Source organism: Lutra lutra, chromosome 1 (assembly GCF_902655055.1).
Source record: "Lutra lutra chromosome 1, mLutLut1.2, whole genome shotgun sequence".
In the NCBI taxonomy this organism is placed as follows: Eukaryota; Metazoa; Chordata; class Mammalia; order Carnivora; family Mustelidae; genus Lutra; species Lutra lutra.
Genome location: NC_062278.1, coordinates 177183090 through 177204205, shown reverse-complemented (window position 1 = coordinate 177204205; position 21116 = coordinate 177183090). Strand labels below are relative to the sequence as shown.

General features: G+C 41.2%; 1 protein-coding gene across 1 annotated transcript in view; it reads left to right on the top strand.

The window, feature by feature from the left end:
- The first annotated feature begins 3297 nt into the window (after nt 1-3297).
- The window catches only part of LRRN1 (leucine rich repeat neuronal 1), a 39331-nt gene continuing 21512 nt past the window's right edge, over nt 3298-21116 (top strand). Inside the window, exon 1 of the mRNA XM_047746359.1 lies at nt 3298-3769. The gene's annotated coding sequence lies outside the window, so the exon portion shown is untranslated. The remainder of the gene's footprint in view (nt 3770-21116) is intronic.

Here is a 21116-nt window from a genome sequence, read left to right as displayed (position 1 = left end):
CTTCCAAGATCTTCTACAATGCCCCAAATAAATATTAGGATAAAGTCTTTTTCCACTAATAGATTTAGGACCCCAGGACTGGGTGAGTTCACTAGGAGTAATTCAGATGCACATTTTTTATTGTTTTAAAGATTTTATTTATTTACTTGAAAGAGATCATAAACAGGCAGAGAGGCAGGCGGGGGGCGGGGGGGGGGTGCGGGAGGGTAGGAGATGCAGGCTCCCTGCTAAGTAGAGAGCCCAATGCGGGGCTTAATCCCCGGACCCCAGGACCATGACCTGAGCTGAAGGCAGAGGCTTTAACCCACTGAGCCACCCAGGCGCCCCTCAGATAGTTTTCTAAAAGAGAAACAAGTAAGTTTGGTTTAGTTATCCTGGTCCATTGACTGGGCGTTCCTCTTCATTCACCCCAATGACAAAGGGCTTCTAAGTGTCTATAGGTAAAATAATCCTGAAACCCTTTTACAGATTCACTAAATGGCAGTTTCTAAAACTTGGACCAGTTACCATTCAGGCAATTTATTAAATTTCCAACCACTAGACTAAATTTCAGATTCCTTTGTAATTGCTACGCATACATTTGTCCTCTTCCGTCCCACAGCAATCTTTCCAACACAAAACATTCCCCATCCTTCTGCCCAAGCCCCCTCTTCATCTCTGACACATGCATTTCTTCATAATGGTAATACTCTGGAGCCAAATAAATGCACTGGTCAAGTAGAAATAGGCAGAGCTTCCATTCTTACTCTTGCCTTGGGGAAGAAGGGAATAAGTATAAGTAAATGAGATGCTGACTTTAAAAGAAATGAATTGAAGAGTTGTGAGACAAGCCTTTTTTCTCTCATTTGTGGTGCTAATGCCTTTAAAATATTCTGTCACCTGTGTCAGTTTTGTGCATTAATTATTCCATCTGTCTGACCTGATGTTTGCCTTTAGTCTTCACTATCTGGCTAATAATACCTACTGCCTACATTTCTTTATTACTCGCTATATACCAAGAACTGCACTAAGCATATTTCTCAATCAGCATAACCCTTTGGGATAGGTACTGTCACTAACCCCACTTTACAGCCAAGGAACCTAACCCTCCTTCAGAGGGACACCTTTCATAAATAGCGGTGCTGAGATTTAAAGCATGTTGGCCTCATCCACTGGTGCCTGATTTGGTTTCTCCTTAGCTGGGCTTCATACCATTCTCATGAAGTTGCTTCCAAAACCTGGAGGCTATTAACAATCTTGCCTCCTAGAAAGATAATTCCCCCCCCCATTAATTGCTTCAACTGCCCCTGATGGCATACCTCTGTAAAGCCCCACTATGCAGTGTCTAGCATCAACTCCCCTCCATTCCCAGAAACACAGGCTGGAAAACCTAAAGGAGGCTCCCTAAGAAAACTGTGTTCTATCGTTCCCTGATCATCCAAGTTGTGTATTTTCACCAGAGGCTTGCCTTCTTTCAAACAAACTCTAACTTATAATCAGTATAAGAAAGCAGAAAAGAGACAAAAATATGAATCTTAGGAAATTTTCTAGACTTCACTCCCTTAGAAAGTTCTTAAATCTTATTCATTTATAGGCAGTACCCTCCCACCCCAGTTGCAAGGGGCCTTTTTACATAGCTGTTCTACTCTTCACCAACCTTCTACTCTAAACCCTAACATCTCCTTTCCCTGGAGCTGTGACCCACTGGTATCTCCACAATAGTTCCACGATAACATAAAGGAGATGAACATTAATAGCATCAGTATTTATCAGACATCTATGAAGGACATCAAGAAACACTATAGAGGGACGCCTGGGTGGCTCAGTTGGTTGGACGACTGCCTTCGGCTCAGGTCATGATCCCAGAGTCCCGGGATCGAGTCCCGCATCGGGCTCCCAGCTCCACGGGGAGTCTGCTTCTCTCTCTGATCTTCTCCTCGCTCATGCTCTCTCTCACTGTCTCTCTCTCAAATAAAATAAATAAAAATATTTTTTAAAAAAAGAAACACTATAGGGGCACCTGGGTGGCTCAGCGGGTTAAAGCCTCTGCCTTCAGCTCAGGTCATGATCTCAGGGTCCTGGGATCGAGCCCCGCATCGGGCTCTCTGCTCAGTGGGGAGCCTGCTTCCTCCTCTCTCTCTCTGCCTGCCTCTCTGCCTACTTGTGATCTGTCTGTCAAATAAATAAATAAAATCTTTAAAAAAAAAAAAGAAAGAAAAGAAACACTATAGAGACCAAGATAGAAGATTACTGTTATTAAATTTACACTATGTCTTCAAGGAATTCCAAAGATGATTCTGCAATAATGTATCCTTCCAAATTCTCCAAAAATTCTAAGCTTGGACATCGTGAGGAAATGTCACCACACTCTTGCCTGAAGCTGTTCAGTAATGAGGGGTTAATAATTGTCTAGCAGATTCCCCAGTGAAAAGTACCAAAGGCTTCTCTCCAGCCTGCTTCTAAACTGGTCACTGGAAGTTGAGATTCAGGTTCATGGGCGGTTTCCAAAAACCCATTTCCACCTTTTGCTCTCAGACACCCCCCACTTTGAATAGACTGCATTCCCAATCTTCCGGTTGTCTGAACACACTTTCACACCTAACAAACGGGAAAGCTGTAATTACAAAGTTTCGCATTCGTTTTTTCTGAAGCCTCCCTAAATCAGAAGTGGCTTCACCATTCATTTAAATGTCCGCAAATACCACTTCCCACAAGGGCATGAGCCAGTTCCACAGCCACCTAGATATGCAAACACACAACCCAAGTGATCACCATGAGTGCTGCGTTGGTGGTATAGTGGTGAGCAGAGCTGCTTTCCAAGTAATCGCCATGCATTTTAAGACAAAGGTCAGATTTCATACTGAAACTTGGCTCTCTCTTGGATTGATTTTTGCGTGATTTTTAGCCTCTGAGCCCAAGTTCTACGTTATGCAGAGATTGGGCCCCTTTGTACCTAGGTAGGTCCTTTTTTTTTTTTTTTTTTTTTTTTTTTTTTTGGTATGTCTTTTGCTAGGAAACGGCGGTATGCTTTGCCTCTATAACCCAGCCGCAGCCTGTCGTCCCCTAAACAAAAAGCGGCGGCCAACTGCTCCCTGCGGCGGTCGCGGCGGCGCAGGGCGGCCAGGCCACCCGAGACCCATGGTGCTGCGCCTTTGTTGGGCGGGCTACAGATGGTGCCCCAGCACAGGGCTGAGCCGGGGGCGGGAGGCCGGGAGGGGGAGGCCGGGAAAGGGGTCGGGCGGGAGGGGAGGAGACCGCCGAGCAGCCAATCGGCGCGCAGCCCATCAGCTGACCGCTTTTGCTTACACCAGGTGCACGCCGGCTGCGGGGAGCACAAAGCGGGGCGCACCGAGGGCGCCGGCAGCGAGCCGGGGAGCTAGGCGAGGCCCGTGCGCCAGCGCCCGCAGCGCCCTCGGGTTGGGGAGAGGGGCTGGTGGCGTTAACCCAGGCGGCGGAATCCGCGCGGTGGCATCCCTACTTGCCCCGGGTGCCTTCCTCGGGACCTGGCCGCTCTCTGCCTCGCCCTCTGCACCCTACTTCTCCAACCCTCCTTCCCAATCCTGACTGCCTCTGCCCGACCCCCGAGAGTCGGATTGAGCCTAGGCCCGCGCAGCAGCTGTTGCTCGTGTCGTTGCCTCTCCTCCTGTCTTGGTGATCTGCTGGGAACCCCCCAAGGAGCCAGTGCGCGCTGCGGGCTGGGAGGGAGGCGCCGCTCAGCCCGTCGTTCTCCTCCTCCTGCTGCCGCCGCGGGTCCGTGCGCACCCCACACCCCCGCCAGCCGGGCCTCGGGGTAAGTGCGCTCCCCTAGCCGGGCGGTGGCGTGAGGATTGGGCTGCAGCTAGGGGAAGTCGAGGCAAACTTGGCAGACCGAGACGGTCTGGGGAACGGCGGGATAAGATCGCGGGCCTACGGGGGACGAGGGGGCGCGGCTCATGGAGCTGGGGGAAATGACCAAGTCGGGGAAACGGGAATCTAGTAAGCCTCTCCCTACCCTCTCACCACCCCCTCCCCAAAAACCCCACAGTGGTGGGGTACAGCGATAGTTGGGAATGAAGGCCAGACAGAAATGGGCAAAAGGCAGTGACAGGAGACAAGCCCGCTGAATTTCAGGGACCGAGGCGAGGGAGGGTGATGCCCGGGGATCCAAAGGAAGGAGGGGCTGGCTGCTGGGATGTGAACGGGTGAGGCAGCCGGGGCCGGAGAGGAGCGCGTAAAGGGGGGCTGGGGAGTTGGAAAGAGAGCCAAGAGACGGGAAGGGAAGGTGGCAGGTAGTGGGAAGAGGTAAGAGGAGGGATTTCTTGGCGATAAAGAAAGGGTCAAGGAATGCATTTCACAAAGCGTTGAGAGTAATGAAAGAGCATTCGGAAGAATTAACTCAGGAGGCTTTGCCAGGGATGCCGAAATGTCAGGGAAGCCTCCGTCTGCTCCGGGAACCGAGCCGGTGCTGAGTTCCCCGCTCGGCCGGGGTCGGAACAAGGAAAGTTTGCCAGCGAGTGTCCTTTGTGCTGTGTGGAGAGGGGTGTGGGCAGCCCCTGACTCGGCGTTCCCCGGGACCCTGTCGCGACCGCCTCCCGCGGCAGCTTCCCTGCCTTGGCAGGCTGGGGTGGTGTAGCTTTAAAGATCCCACCACGGGAGCGGAGCCACGCACCCAGGACCGGTGGAAAACCCGTCCCGGGGCCCTTCCGAAGGAGTCGAGGTACCTACGCGGAGTGGGACACTCGGCGGTGGTAGCTGAGCTGGGAGAGGGGAATCTTGTCTGTTGGGTTCACCGCTGTAGACCCAGGGCCAAGTACAGTGCCTGGGAATGAGTGAATGGATGAACGAATGAATGGCAGGGTGTGAATAGTTTTGAGGCTTTTGAACTACACACTTGAACTACACAGGCAAAGACCAAGAGTCCAAGAAAATGGATCCTTCCCTAAATCTTATATCACCGTTAGCATTTTCATTTCCAGACCTACATAATAAAGGAAAAGCCGGGTTAAGTGAGGGAACAGGTATTGCTGATTTGGGCTTTTGCTTGTAGAATTTTCTGAAAGACAATATGTTGTTCTGTTTTGCAGTATGCTTTGCTGCCACGGTCTAAATAATATAATATGTGCTCATTACTTCCTTTTTTTAAGAGCTGGGACTAGAGATGTTTAAAGTTCAGGAAGACACTTTGATCAGTATAAGTCTAGAGTAAAAGTGGTGTTGTTGGTTCCTTGGCCATGTGTGTCCCAAAGTCTCTGATTTGCATGCAAATGTGAGCGAATCCTGGCAGATGTCTGGCCTCATCCATTCACATTCAAGGAATTTGAAAAGACAAGGAGTCTTTAGTTAACAATAGACCTTAAGAAAATGGAATAAAGGCGCAGTGTGAGTTTTTTCTGTTTAGGAATTCCATGGCTTGCTGACACCTTTATTCAAGAGCCAAATTCTCTGAGTGCTATGGTGTTGAAAGCTCAAAGTACTACTTGCTCTTTACCTGGCGGAGTATTTTTGTGCAACATTTAAGCTGGATGTTCTGAGCTGGATAGTGAAGAAAATGTTTATATGAAACAGGCAGTAACTTTAATCCATTTCTGGTGGTTTGAGGTGATTACTGAATTGACCTTTTAACTTTAAGAGTTTTTCTTTTTCTTTTTGTAATTTTACCCCCTGCTCACATTTGCTCTCCATCCTCAGAGATAGACAAATGGGAAAAAGAGCTGCAGTGGACTGATGTGAAGAATATTTACTGTTCAATCAAAATTATTTTAGTTGTTAAGGCATCAAACTTGCAGAACTGAAGATAATGAAACCATCATGTTCCTAGTCACCTGAGAGGTTTTCGGGTCAGAGGACCAAACAATGAATGGGAGGCAGTCATGCATTGGACCCCAAACTAGGGAAATTTTGCTTTGTCTAACATTAGCTAATCGGACCACTGCACAGCTTACCTCCTGGAGAAGTGCGACCACCAAACAAAAGGCCGGTGGTGTGGGCTGCACGTGAGCCCTGGGATTATACCTACTGACAAGCCAGCCCCCTCGGCCTCTTCCTTTGTCAGTCTGAAATACTGTTGAAGGGAAAAAGAACCTATTCACTAGACAGTGCTTGCCCCTGTCTTCTATATATTCACTGAAAGGGACATTAAAATACCGCCCCCCCCTCAAAAGACAACATTGTTTTGTGGGCTTAGTGTTTGCAGGGGAGGGGTGCACAACAGATGTCAGTCTGCTATTTTACGTGTTTCCTTTAAGTTATTTTTGCGGTTCAGTGACTTTTACACATAAGGCAGTATTTTCCCAGGAGGGGAGACGTGAATTGAGTCAAGTTTAAGTACGAAAATGTGATAGCCAAAATTACATTTGGTGTCTTAAAGCTATCAAGAAGTCAGAAAGTAACAAATCATTATAATAAACACTAACATGATGGAAACCTGAGATTCTGTCCTCACTATGGACTTGAGGGTTAACTATAAAATAATTGACTTTTCTAAACCAGGCTATAAACCATTTTACTGTCCTGTATCTAGGCATTGTTGAAACAAACTAGCTAACTTTAAAATGACCACAGCCTCACATTTGTGAAAACTCTGGTTATTACCCTGCCTATGTGAAATCTTTATTCTGCAATTCTTATAACGGAAGATTAGAGCGCATTCCTTGGTAAATAAAAGTAATAAAGTACTTATTGTTTTGAGAAATCACTGTGCTAAATAAAATCATAGAACAGATCTAACTGCACACTGTGGCCCTGAACGATAATACATGTAGCTCTGCATAGTATCTGGGATTCAAAAAAAAAACAAGGGAAAACTCAGCCATTGATCTCTCTCCAGTTAGGCCCTGCTAAAGGCTAGTTTCTTGACCTGAACTGCTGGAGCAATTACCACATATCTTAAAACAGTGACACTCGTGAGAAAAAGCTGGTAGGTACGTAAAGAAAATCTGTCTCTGTAGAGTTCTATTGCTACTTTCCAAGTTAGTTGGGTATGACTATAAATACATAGAATGGTGGGCTTTTTATGCCACCATAAATAAGCCATGTACCATAAATAAATATAGTAAATTATAGGATCTGCATGTCACTTTTCACTAAATTTTCATAATGCTTTCTTAAAATTTATTTTCAGCTACAAAATAATAGTTCTTTGAATGATTCACTTGAACACTAATGTAAGGTTACTTAAATATTATATTTAATTTCTCAAAATTATTATGCTGAATATCTATTTGGGGTTAAGCCAGTCAGGAGATAAAGCAAATTCCATTTTAGAATCATATTTTGGCTTCTGGGAACAATGGAAGTTTCTTTGACTCATGAATAGAGCTTTGATTAATATTTTATTCAGGGTGAGAATATAATTATATAGATGAAGTCAGGAAAACATGTATCCTCTCTTATTTTTGCCTTAAACTATAGAATGGAGACAAAAATTAAACCCTATCTATACAATTCAAAAGTTACTATCCAAAGGAATCATTCGCTCTAGAAATCTTAACCAACGTTTGCTTTCTAAATTTTTTATTTTAGCATATTACCATCTGCCTACTTTATAGATATATTACAGGATATGACCTCTAAGTCTTAAAACATAGACAAATGCATAATAAATAATTGACATTGCATTTACAATATGTAAGAAAAAATATAGTGTGTATTTCTGGACCAATGGCACCTATAGAACTGTTATGAATATTATTCAACAATTAAAATATATGCTATTTTATGTTACACTTTTTAAAGAGAAACATTTGGGTTACATATTATTTTTTACCTTTTGGATATTTTCAAAAGGTCTAGCAAAGGTAGGATATTATTAGCAGTTTTACTCATTGGTTGATAAGGAAGCTACTATCTAGTGCTAGCTGGCTTATCTTAGATGTTTCATAACCCTGACAGCCCGAAGTTTTCTCTTTTGTAACAGGATAGTGTTGTGTGGATAGAGCTGAGAGGACTAACTTTCTCAGTGAAACTGCTAAAGGGTTTGTGGCAGCTGTGCTTCCATAACATAACGAACAAACATTTAACCTGGATGGAACTATTACACTTACTGGACTAAAAATCATACCTGACATGCAAAGAAACTAAGCTTCAGCTTTCAGTGCTACACAACCAAGTTCTGTCAACTTGGACTTGAGACGCTGCTGCATCGACTTAACCACACTTGGATTTGAAAGCTCTGGAATGAAACTGCTTTTACAGTGGCTTATTGCCTTCCGTTTATACTCCTTATGGCCAAGGGTTTGGAATGCTATTTGAAAGCTCTGATTAATATAAATGAGTTGTAATTTTCTGAGCCAGGCCATCCTACCTCACATCTATTATACCCTTGGCAGACGTGGACTCCACAGCTGTCCCCTCATTTGTGTATGAAACAGACACACTGGTGGCATTTTTTGGTTCCCATAGTTAAAATAACAATATACATGTGACATGACATCCTTCTACACGAAAGGTTTTTTGTATTTTGTAGAACTGGGAGTGAAGGCCAACTGTAAAGTTTGGGGGATACGTAAATTAATCTGCCATTGTTTTCTGGAGCCACCATTTCAATCATGAGAGGAGAGCTGTCCCTCACTGGTATCCAGGACAGGGCAAGTGCAAGACTTTGGCTCACAAAGATTTCCAAGGGAGGCATTTCCAACAATGCATCACCTCTATAGGAGAATGCCCATTAAATATTCATTTCAAAATATTTGCTCTTCCTATTTATGACTGCCCTTTGTAGAGATAATGTATTAGCATAGTCATTTTCAATTCATACAGGAAAAAAAGACAGTACCAGTATTAGCATCCATCTCAGTAAGACCTAGGAGACAAAAAATCAGTTTGCACTATTAAGCAGTAAGCACAAAGAGAGAATCTTCATTTAGGAACACTAAAAGGCTTTGCAAAGAAAGAAAGGTTGCTTAATTGGTTTCATGCCTATAATTTTCCCCTCTAGAAAAAATGTTAGCATGGCAATAAAGAATATCATTAACCTGCATTGTTATTTCACAATAGTAATAAGTCTTAATTTGCATCCATAATAATCACTGTAATCAAGTACTGTACAGGGAGTCAGGAAGGCATAGGCTCATTTCCCAGCTCTGACACTAATGACTGAATGTGTGACCTTCTAGATGTCCTGCAACCCTCCTGATGCTTCATGTCCCTAAGTTGTTTTAAAGGATGCAGGAATGCTAGATGTTTCTAGCAATACCACTGCAAGGAATTTTATTTCTGCCCTAAATGCCATGATTAGATGGAGAGCCAAAGGTCTGGGGGAACATAGCCATGATGCTCTTTTCTGCAAGGTATTTTTTTCTGGCTCTTAATCCCACAGCTAAGAAAATTTTTTGTTCCTTTAAAAATTTTCTCCCCCTCATGTGACAGTTCCCTATCACTTCACCTGGGTCTTCTTGAGGGAAATAATTTTACCTGGGATACAGGAAGCTGTTTATGATCTTGGAACACTTGTTCACCCAATGAATATATACTGAGCTCCAGCTGTGTGCCAGGCATTATAGGAGATACTAAAACCAAAAGAAATTAGCTTGATTTTTCTGCAGCTTGTACATTAAATCCATCAGAAGCATTTTGTTTCCATCAGTCATGTATTCTTCTACAAATATTTATGTAGTGTAAAAGGCAGACTGCTGGATCAAGAACCGGGATTTTTCAACTGGGGGTAATTTTGCCCAACCCCCAACCCCCAGGAGAAACTTGGCAATATTTGGAGACATTTCTGGCAGTCGTCACAACTGAAGGTGGAGGATGCTACTGGCATCCAGTGGGTGTAAACCAGAGATGCTGATAAACATCCTAAAATGCATAGGACAGTTCGCCCACAACAATTGTTTGGTCCAGTGTTAATAGTATCAAGGTTTTGAGAAACCCTGCTCTAAAAGACACTGGCTCTGCCCTCAACTGACTTCAAGTCCATTAGGGGTTACAGAAAGGGGTGGTGAGTGCAACAAAGTGTGCTGTGGTGGTGAAAGTGTGAGCTACAAAAGAACAGAAGCAGGAGCCTTAATTCAGATTTTGGACATCAGCAAAGGCATTTAAAAACCTTAGGGTTGGGACGCCTGAGTGGCTCAGTTGGTTAAGCGGCTGCCTTCGGCTCAGGTCATGATCCCAGCATCCTGGGATCGAGTCCCACATCGGGCTCCTTGCTCAGCGGGGAGCCTGCTTCTCCCTCTGCCTCTGCCTACCACTCTGTCTGCCTGTGCTCATGCTCTCTCTCTCTCTCTAACAAATAAATAAATAAATAAAATCTTAAAAAAAAAACAAAAAAAAAAACCTTAGGGTTAATTCACAGAACAGGCTTTCACCAGGAGCACAAGTGGTTGGCAGGAGACAATTTTAAATCTAGTCATACTGAACACAAATGAGTGAGATGCTTGCTTACGAGAGGGTAGACCCCTCTAAACTGGTTAAAATTCAGTGTCTCCAGCAAGCTGTAGAGGAAGCTAGAAAGAGAATGAAGGTCAGTTGTAAGGAACCTTTAACAGCACATGCTGCATAAGGAGAAGATGGGCTTCATTGACAAAGAAAGGGAATAGTGCTTCATGTTTTAGAACTTCACTTTTTGCAGAGTTCTTAAATATGTATTTCATTTGATGCGTAACATTCTGAGACACCAAGTATCATTCTTTCTCTCTTTTTTCAATAACTAAGGGACCAGAGCCTCGGACAGGTTTGTTGTGACCTTGGGCAAGTCACTTAATACATTTCTAAGGTTCCACTGTAAAAGAAGAAGGGTTGCAACTCTCACTTTCCTAGTGTAAGTTGAATTTATGTAAGGTCATACATCTAGCATAAGACTGGATCTGGGATGAGACCTGAGGCTCCCGGTTTGCGCCAAGCCTGCTTCCTGGACTGTGGTGACAGAACAGGTAATATGACAGTGACTCAGCACTCTAGCATTGGGTTACTAAGGAGAGCGAGGATCTGGGATGTATCAATTAAAATGTATCATGCAGGGAAATTTAAGCTGGGTTTCCCAGACACCAAAGGACCAATCAGACTCTCTCTCTCTAATATCTTACCTTAACCTGACCTTAGAAGCTTAAAAAAAATACTTGTAACAAGCTGGGAAGGGTTTATAGGAGAGTGTTGGCGAGGATAAGAAAATGAGATATCCCAGAACACTAGCAAGAACTGAAGGTCTTCTGCTTACAAAAGAGAAGAAATAGTGGCATGGTTTTTTGGTTCTGTTTGGCAGGGATATTTTAACTTTGTGTGTATGTACACACATACGTGCACACACATATACACAAACAGGGGAGGCAGATTCCATACTGACAAGTTTATGTTTTTGTTTTCAGTAATAAGACTTATTTATCAAAATGAGCTTTGTAAAGAGCCTTCTCTCAAGTTCTTAAAGATCTAACTTCTCACTTCTCTGGGATAGCATAATGTTTCCTTGTGAGAAGCAAAACTGAGAAGCTCCATGACCACTCAAGGTTCTTTTCATCTTCACAATTCTCTGATTTCCAAGTTCATGAGTGATAGTTACGTAGGACTTCGGTGTATGTCCTGAGAGTTTCTTGAACACTGATGGAATCCACAGTAACTCATCCAACCATGATAGATGCACCAAAGACACTGGGGTGGCAATTAACTGGATTTCTCTGCTTGTTCTTCAGCTCATTATGGTTCTATGCCGTGAGGACTACATGTAAGGTTTAAAACCCCCAAAGGACTAGTTAGTTCTGCTATGTCCTTTGGGAACAATCTATCTCTGGAATCCCAGCCAACCTCCTCACATACTCACAAACTCATCATTTCTCACCTGGGAGACCAGGTTAAAAACAAAAACAAAAACAAAACCCTGAGTGTCTTCAAAGTCATCTCAGAGAAAAACACGAAGTATGTAGGCAGATGCTGGTGAGATGTTTTTCTCTTCGTGCATGAAGGATAGCACTGTCAAAGTAGAACCCTAGTAAAGAAGCTTACAAATGGTTATACCTTCAGGAGAGACAATGGAGTGAGAGATTCATTCTGTGGAAAAAAGATGCTTTAGTAATTGGGAGGAAAATATTACATAGGGCTCCTGAATTATATCCCCACTATATTACTGAATATAGTAACGGTAGGGGAAAGGTAATGATATCCAAAATTATGTGCCTTTCCACTGTGTCAGGAACCATCTCATCCATCTCATATGTATCAACTCAGTTAATCCTTGCAAAAACTCTAATATGGATACCCACTTTACAGTGCAGGAAACTAAGGCACAAAATAAGTAACTTGCCCAAGGTTATACAACTAGTAGTGTGTACTCAATATTTGTCAAACAAATGAATGAGTATACATCTGTTTTAGAGGAAAGAGTCTTTTATTTGAATTCCCAGTTTATAGCAGTCCTGCTTTCTAGGCAGGGCACTTGTACGAACTGGCTTTGTGAGTGTAGATGACAGTTTCAGAGCTGGTAACTGGTAGTGCAAAGATGTGAACTTGGGTCTGTCTGACTCTGAACTTGCACTGTTAAAGTACCGAGTCTATGTTTCTTCATCTTTAATTGCAGCTATAAAACAGAAGAATTCGACTAGACTAGCTCTCATAGCCCATCTGGCCCTAAAAATTCTGTTATTCCATTATTAAAGTGAGGTTTCTATAGAATAAAACATGATGTATTTTATTATTTAAATTTTGAAATCTACCTTGGATTTTTATTTAACCAGTCATCATTGAATTATTCTTTAAATGTATATTAGCATTATTAGCAGGATATTTTTTAAAGATCTATTTATTTTAGAGAGAGTAAGTGTGCACACAGAGGGAGGGGCAGAGGGAGAGGGAGAGAGTCGCAAGTGGACTCCTGGCTGAGTATAGAGTGCAATGTGGGGGCTCGATACCACTACCCCAAGACCATGACCTGAGCCAATATCAAGAGTCAGATGCTCAGTGAACTAGGCCACCTAAGTGCCTCATTAACAGCGTGGTTTTAAACATATTTAAGATTTTTTTTAATTTAATGAAAAAAATTTTAACGAATAGAAATGCATAAAGATGGCATTCTTCTAACCATTACCATCACACTGCATATTGTTATATCATCATTGTCTAAATTTAGAAGGTTTCTAAAAACTGAAAAGCATCTTTCTGTTACACAGAAAAAAAGACAGGAGTAAAATGATTAATTTTGAGAAAAGTTAGTATCTTTGATATTTGCAGAATTTACTTTGCTGACTCATAATGAAAAGTATTGAGTGATTTTTTTACAAGAGCTTAGAACTGCTAGCAATATTAAAAACTACTTGAGTTTGCTTCTAAAGATTGTTTTGCTTTAAGGGATCTTTCTGACATGCAAGTCATACATCGGAACGATGTGAGTCATTACCATGGTGCTACTCGATGCATAGCCCAGGGCAGGGCAGAAAGTGAATAACTAGATAGGACTCAGAGTTGGGAGGAATTCGTTCCAAAACTACATCTTTGCTGTGTGGTCGAGAGTGATTTCATTAAACCTCAGTATCCTCATCTGTAAAAGAGAGTTAATGGTAGAACTTGCCTTATAGAATCATTAGACTCATTCAGTAAGATCATGCGTTTACAGCCCTTTGCACAGTTCCTGGACCAAAGGAAGTACTTTGCAAATAGGAGCATTTAGTAGATATTGAAATCTGACCTTTCCGAATGTACAGTGTTTGATTCCAAGGATGCTCACTCAAAGGCGAGTGGAGAGATTTTAAGAGACAACAAGATTCAGACTAGATATTTGTAAAGTCAGTAGTTCACATGGTTTTCACCTTTGTGGTGGACCCCAAGAGAGATTTCTATTGACTCATTCAAGAAATCTTAAATCAGCTGATGTGTTTTAAAAGGCAGACAGATAAATACATTACAGCCATTTTTGTTTGTTTCTATATTATGTTCTGTATCTACTCTCTTTTCTCATTCTGGAAGTATTATAATGCCCTGAAGTTGTAATTCATATAATCACATTTTCTAACCAGAGAGAACAGATTTGGTTCAGAGCTACCATTCCTCAAACGGGAACTGAATTCAAGACATGTCAAAACTAGCAGACCCCAAAGCTTCAATTCTGAGGGATCCAGGGTTATGTAATAAAGTTGTTGGGGCTTGTAAGCGCCTAGAACAATGGTTCACATCTTGTAAGTGCTCAGTAAATCATGCTGCTAAGATTGTTACTGATTTTTGGTATCATCATCTTCATAACATCATTATTTTGCTTCTGGACCAAATTGCAAGGCTCCCAGTTGGGACCAGATTAGAACCCAGTGCAGTGTAACCAAAAGTCCTTTTGGCATCAGGGTCAATTACGAAGCAAAAGAAGGTCACCAGGCAAGCTAAATCGGGTAAGCTTAAGGAGTCTTAGCCTCTACCATGTTATAGCTAGCAGATTTTCATGGACACATGAAGGAGAACATTGAGATAATGCATTAACCGCCTCATTATTCTATGAATTTTTTTGGAGCTGGAAATGATAGTTATTTACAAAGCACTTCATTTGCATTGTCTTGTTTAATCTTCCTAGTCAAAGTTCCCGCATTGATAGGTGACTGCATTTATAGGTAACTGGAGATACCTATACTTTTAGCTCTTGAGGACAGCTGGTACCACAACCAAGCTAGTCACTTCTGGCAACTCTATTAGGGCAGTAAATAGCATTTTCCAAGTGTGCTGAGAGAAGTACACAACTCTGGAAGGTATTATCACCACTTTAAAAATGAAAAACACCTGAGATAAGGAATTGGTCTAATATTTAGAGTTAATAAATATATAGGACAAGGTACTTACTCTGGTTTCCTCCAGGCTGAGTTAGTCACAATGTCTTTGATTTTCCCACATGTCCTTGTTCTCACTTCAAGTATAGCATGTGTCATTTTAATTTAGGATTATTTATTTTCATGTCCTTAATACCACCAACAGCAGCTCTGTGAGGGAAGACTATGACTTACTTAGACTGGGGCCCTGGCACCTTAGAAGAACACTTGGCAAATAGAAAATGCACTTAATAAATAGTCAGTGAATGAAAGAGGAAGGGATTTTCATATCCTATCTATTTCATTTTGTCATACTACTTTTTCTAAAAAAAATTTTACAAAATTATTTCCTATATAGTTTGGTAGAAATGAGTTGATTATAAACCTGTATTATATCAGAGATGTACTGCATTACTGTTTTAGAAAGGATATTAAAGAAAGTTGAACTCATTTGGGGATGCTTTTATGATATTAATGCCAAGGAAGTGTTATTAATCAAAAAGTATTCATTAAATGCATGTAGAATATCAAGTGCTATTAGAAGGGTGATGTGGGGGATGAAAAAAAATGTACATGGTGTTACTTCCCTCTCAAATGAGTTTTGAGACTCATTGGGGAGAGAGAATGAATAGAAACAAGACAGAAAATAATTAAGTGATCATCTATGGAAATTCCACAACAAAAAAGAAAGAAAACAGCTCAGATGCGATGGGTCTGGGTATGAATCTCAACTCTATTACATACCAGCTGTGTGATCTTGGCTAAAAGCCTCAATTTATTTGACCCCCCCCAAGCTCTCTCATCTATAGAATAGAGGAATAATATGAACCCACAGGGTTGCTGTGTGAATATGTGGGAAAGCACTTGAGACAGTGCTTATTAGAACATGACAGTTGTTCACTTCAGCCATTTGGCAAATATCAACAGATCTTTTTCTGTGTAGATCTTTTTCTGTGAGCTGGTGATACAGTGGCAAGCAAAACAGATGAAATGTGGTCCATTCCCATGTGGGGGGTACCATCTGTTGGGGGTAAGAGCATTAACCCGATTACCACACAAGTAAATGTGGAAGTATGGTCATGTTAAGTCCAGTGAAAGGAAAGTACACAAGGCCAGAAGAGAAGAGAATATTACATGGAGTATACTAAGAGAAATCCTTCCTACAGAAATGACATTTCAGTCAAAATCTCAAGAATGAGTGAGTTACTTAAGCACAGGAGTGCAGAAGAGCTTTGCAACCCAAGCCCTGGACGCTGGAAGGAGCTTGATGGGTTTGAGGAACAGAGAGACCAGTATGGCTTAGAATAGAAAAAAAAGGGAGATCTGTTAATCTCAAACCTTCCTTTGCCCCTTCCTCCAAAGTATCCTTGGATTTCAGAGAAAACAGAATTGCTAATTAGTATGAAGGTCCACAAAAGGAGAGTGTGCATTATGCATGGAAGTGAGGAGCTGAATCTAGTCATGGAAGGGGGAAGATGACAGAAGGCTTGAATGTCTGGAGAAACGAATCACATAAGCAAGGTTTCAGGGGCCTTGGCTGGGTGAGTGTCATGCCAGTGCCTGGTATGTTTGGACTGGCAGATGCCGAGCTCCTAGAGCTAAAAGGCACACTAGGAAGAAAAGCTCTCCTTCATTTTCTGTGTGACTCTTAGTTAAAGATATAATGTATGTGAAAGTGGCACATAATGTCTACTAATTTAGTTTACCTTCTTTCATTATTTGCTCTTTTTTGCTTATTTCCCCCCTTGTAATACATTTTCCTTTTATTATAGATGAACCACTGATTAAGGTACTGGCCAAACGATATAGAGTATCACCTGTGTTGCCCACAGTTGTAGTTTTTTAAAATACTAGTTTGGGGATATCTTTAAAAATCCCACTTGTTTGGCATGCAAATGCTTCACGTATGATATATTATTTTTGTTCATGATCTCTGTTATGTAAATTGCACTTAGCCACATCTGGCTAGTGTTAACATGAAAGAGGTAATGGATGTTACCACTAAATCTCCTCCAAGAGATTTAGATGGTAAGGAATTTTATTGGGGCACTAATGACCATAAAACCTAGTTGTTATTGATTTGTCCTCCATGGAGAGATCTACTTTTCTACCTCATCTCAATTATCTTGGTTCATAATGCAGAGATCATTTCAACACTGAGTTGCTAATGCATGTCCCTATAACAATTTGTTTTAGCTCCATCTTTATATTGACATATAACTAAATTCAGACACTATCACCAAGTAGTTATCAAAGGAAATGGTGGAGATTATCACTTACTTTTCAGTAAGGTGCAGAGTTAACCTTCACCTTGTACTGTGTTTTATGGTAGTACATCTCTGGTTCACCTGAGCCCTTTCATTTTCTCTCTATGCCTCTTGAGATCTTAAGTCTTCTATACTAGCCCTTCATGAGAAGGGCATCCAACTTCTGTAAATTCACTCCCAAACTCCAAATGCCTGCTGGTTATTTTCACCCTAAGATCACATCACCAAAGGGTCAAATGGATGCAGTGGTTTCTAGGATCCAGAATGAGCTATGGGTACGTAAGGGTATACCATAGCCTTCTGCAGAGGAGAAGGCTAGCAGGGAGAAGACTTTAGAGGAAAGTGTACTCTAACCTTTCTCTTCCAACCCCCTAATCACAAAAATGGAAACTCGCCCACTTTTAAAGTAAATTCTTGCTCTTGCATGCCCCTGACTTGTTTTGGCAACCACTATCCTCAAAGTCAAACAGGCTGAATACCTTGATATTATTTTTAACTCTTCCCTCCCCACTTCTACATTTAGTCAAGTGTAATATCTAACAGTTACCTCTCTACTTGTAAGCCTCCATTGTTTCCTGAATATGGCTCTTCTCTCTTCTTGTCACCACAATCCCAGTTCCATTACCTCTTACTTAGCTTATTGGGAGTGCTTCTTAATGGGTTTCCCTATATCCATCATGTTCCCTCTCCAGTCTGTCTTAAACATAGCTGATGGATAAATTTTTGTAAATTATACAAATGAGCCCTTCATTTCCATTATAAGACATTTAGTGGTCCCCACTTGCTGTGGGATTCCTTTCCAGAGCCATCTTGCCCTTCTCCACTCTTCTTTGTACTTGGGCATCAGATTCAAATGGACTTCATCAATGGATCCTTCACCACCTGGCTTCTTGTTGGCTTTTGCTTCTTGCGGTAGCTAGCTCAGGGGTGTGTGGCCATCCTTTGTGAGCCTTCCTTAACCTTGTCCATGCCTCATAAATGGTCCCTTTTTAAAACTTGCTTTAGTCACTCCTTTTTAAATGTAGCATCTTTTTTATGCTAGGTCTTAAACAAGGATAATAAATGAACAAAAACTCCTCAGTGAAGCATCGAAGCCCCTCCATATCTAGGTACCATCCAACCTTTATTTTTATTTTTGTTTTAAGATTTTATTTATTTTTCAGGGAGAGAGAGAGAACACAAGCAGGGGGAGCGGCAGGCAGAGGGAGAAGCTGGCTTTCTGCTGAGCAAGGAGCCTGATGTGGGACTAGATCCCAGTACCCTGGGATCATGACCCAAGCCAAAGGCAGGCATGGCAGCCATCCCCCATCCAACCTTTCTGTCTTAATTTGCATTCCTAGCTTGGCAGATCTTAACTGCCATTCAAAATGAAATAGTTCCTGCTCCATGTACCTATTCAAGCTCTGCTGCTTTGGTACCTTTACATCTGTGCTGTGCTGGTAAAGGTTTAACAGCCAGCTCTCCAAAAACATGAAGCCCTCTTTTGTAATGTTCACCAATTTCCGGGGCATAAATGCACCCACCAGGACCAATTTTAAGCTATTGACATGATGTTTCTGAACTTGGATTTGGAAAGAAATACTGACTGTAGACTCAGGACGCCACTGCTTCGCATGAACCTTCCCCTTCACCCAGAATGCCCTGTTTCCTGCCCTGTGACTCCCAGGACCTTACACAGAATTCCTGCTCAGTAAGCCATTCTGATTGGTTTCTCTTACTCCTTTGGGCATTTGGAATGATAATGAATTACTAGCCACATGCTGATGGTAATATTTCTTAACCTAGAATTTTCTCTTGAGAGCTAACATGGGTGCTAGTTAGATTTTTGAGACTTCAAAGCCCTGAAGCAAATATAAGCTACGCGTTTTATGCTAAGTTGCCGAAGCTTACTACTTAAAGTTGCTTAATTCTCCAAGAAAATGAATCTCATTTGCTGGGCTTGTTTTCGAAGATGGTCTTCATTATCCTCATTTAGATATCATTGGAAGTAATAAGCCACCATTAAAATATATTTCCTGTCCATTATAACAATTTGAAGATTCTACAGCTTAAATTATGCCCCCTTAAACCTAAAACTCTACAGAAAACTTTTAAGGTGCACGTTAGTCCTAGATAGGTAAGATTCCACTTCAATTTATCTAAATTTTATTTAGAAATAGCCTTTTTACTTAGTCTACCTTTCTAAGAGATAACTTCAATTTTGTTTCGCTCACAAAAATGATTCCTATACTTAAAGTTTAAAGATAACTGCAATTTCTGTTAGACAATTAAGAGGTAAATAATAAAGATGATCTAATAGTGTTGCATTATGTTATGTTTTTAAGGGCTATAAATGACATATGGATATTCAACTAAAAATATTCTTTTTACTTTCAATTTAACAAAACACATGAGTTAAAGAAAGACTATAGAAAGCACTATGATTTATAACGCCTGCTGGCATTTTAATGTTCTCAGCTGTTCCTTTGCACCATTTGATTACACAAAACCTAAACTGTGTAATTAAGGACCATCCCACTAATGTGCTCTGTTGGATTTATGGTGTCCAGGTCATCAAGGATCTGAGCACTTTGAGTATTGGACCATTAGTTTCAAATGCATACTAACATAGGGGAACGCACTGGCATCAAGAAGAACCTATAATAAGAAACAATTTCAAATTCAAGGAGGTAGCTTTCACCTGGTTTTCATTTACCAAAACAGTTTTAAAATCCGATTACCAGAAATTCTAATTAACTAGAATTTTTTTCCTCTGGGGTGCACTTTTAGGAGAAAAGGGAAAATTGGAAGAAAATAAGCTAATAACCAAGGCTTTACATTTGGGAAAAAAAAGATTCATTATCATTGAAGAAAAATGTCCTTAAAAAAAAACCTAAAGCATAACTACCCTTACCAAAAGCAAGAAAGTGGGTATTAAAGATTGAAACAAAAGCTTTCTACGAAAACTTCCAGCTATCCAGAAAATTAAATTTGTAAATTTCCTTAATCTTCTGGCTAACCCCAGTTTTAATCTAAAAGTTAGTTTTCTTGTGTCTACATAAGAGAATGCTGTATGCACTCAGAATCTTTCTGGAGTTCCAATAGGACGATTGAAGCAGTTGGTATCGCAGAAAAGGCTCTGATTTCAGAACACAACAAACTTGAACTTAATCTCTGCTCTTTGACCAATAAGCTGTGGGAATTCTGATAGGTCACTTCATCTCTGAGCCCTGAAGTCATTTATAAAACGAGAATAATCACATCTGCCTCCACTGGGTGCTGTGAGAACGGAAAGCACTTTCCATGGTGCTTTCCCCTTTTGTTCTGTATCCTCTCTATTCCTGTCCTTTGGCCATGTGACACTTCCTCAGAAAGCCAAAGTGGCCCCAAGCCTTCACAGGGCCTTCATTATATTTATTCTCCCAGTGATGAAGCAAATCAAGTTCTTGAACTCCTTTATTGGAACAGTCACCAAAAAAATTTTGAGAAAAAGAACTGGAAGCCAAGTTTATTTTAAGAGGTGAGGGGCAGATGGCTTTATTTTAAAAGAGATGGCAATCTTTAGAAATACAATGTGCTTGAGGTCTATTAGTTGAAGGGCAAGTACTGTCATTTACCCGAACAGGGCTGTCTTTAACCTTGAGTAGCAGGAGCTTTAATGCTAAATATATACACTTCCAGATATCAGTCTCCACATGTTAAAGGAACATTTTAATGTGGAAGGGATATGTTTTTGACATTTTCTCTGTCTAAAGTTTAAACAGCCACTTAGGCACCTAATTAGCAAATTCTAAGCAATCAGACTCTTTAGAGAAATATCATCAGATCTGAGCTAAAAGTATATAGGCTCTCATCTTAAGGATACTGGATGTTTCATGTTTTTAAGAAAAATGTTTAAATGTCAGTTAATAAAGATTATTAGTAGATTAAGAAAATAACAAAAGATGGTAAGAACTATTTTTGAGCAAAGAAAGATGCAGTAAATAAATGAATGGATGTGAAAGGATGTGAAAATGTTTGCCATTTTCTGGATGAGAAGTTATTTTCACTATTAGAACTAAACTTTACTTTGGTCTGGGAGCAAGACCAATGATACTAGTCTCTGATACTAGTCTCATGGAACTGCTTTACTTGGTTAGCATCCGAAAATCTACTGTATTGGTGTTAGCAGCCTACATATGGGCACTTTCAGTACCAACTATGATCA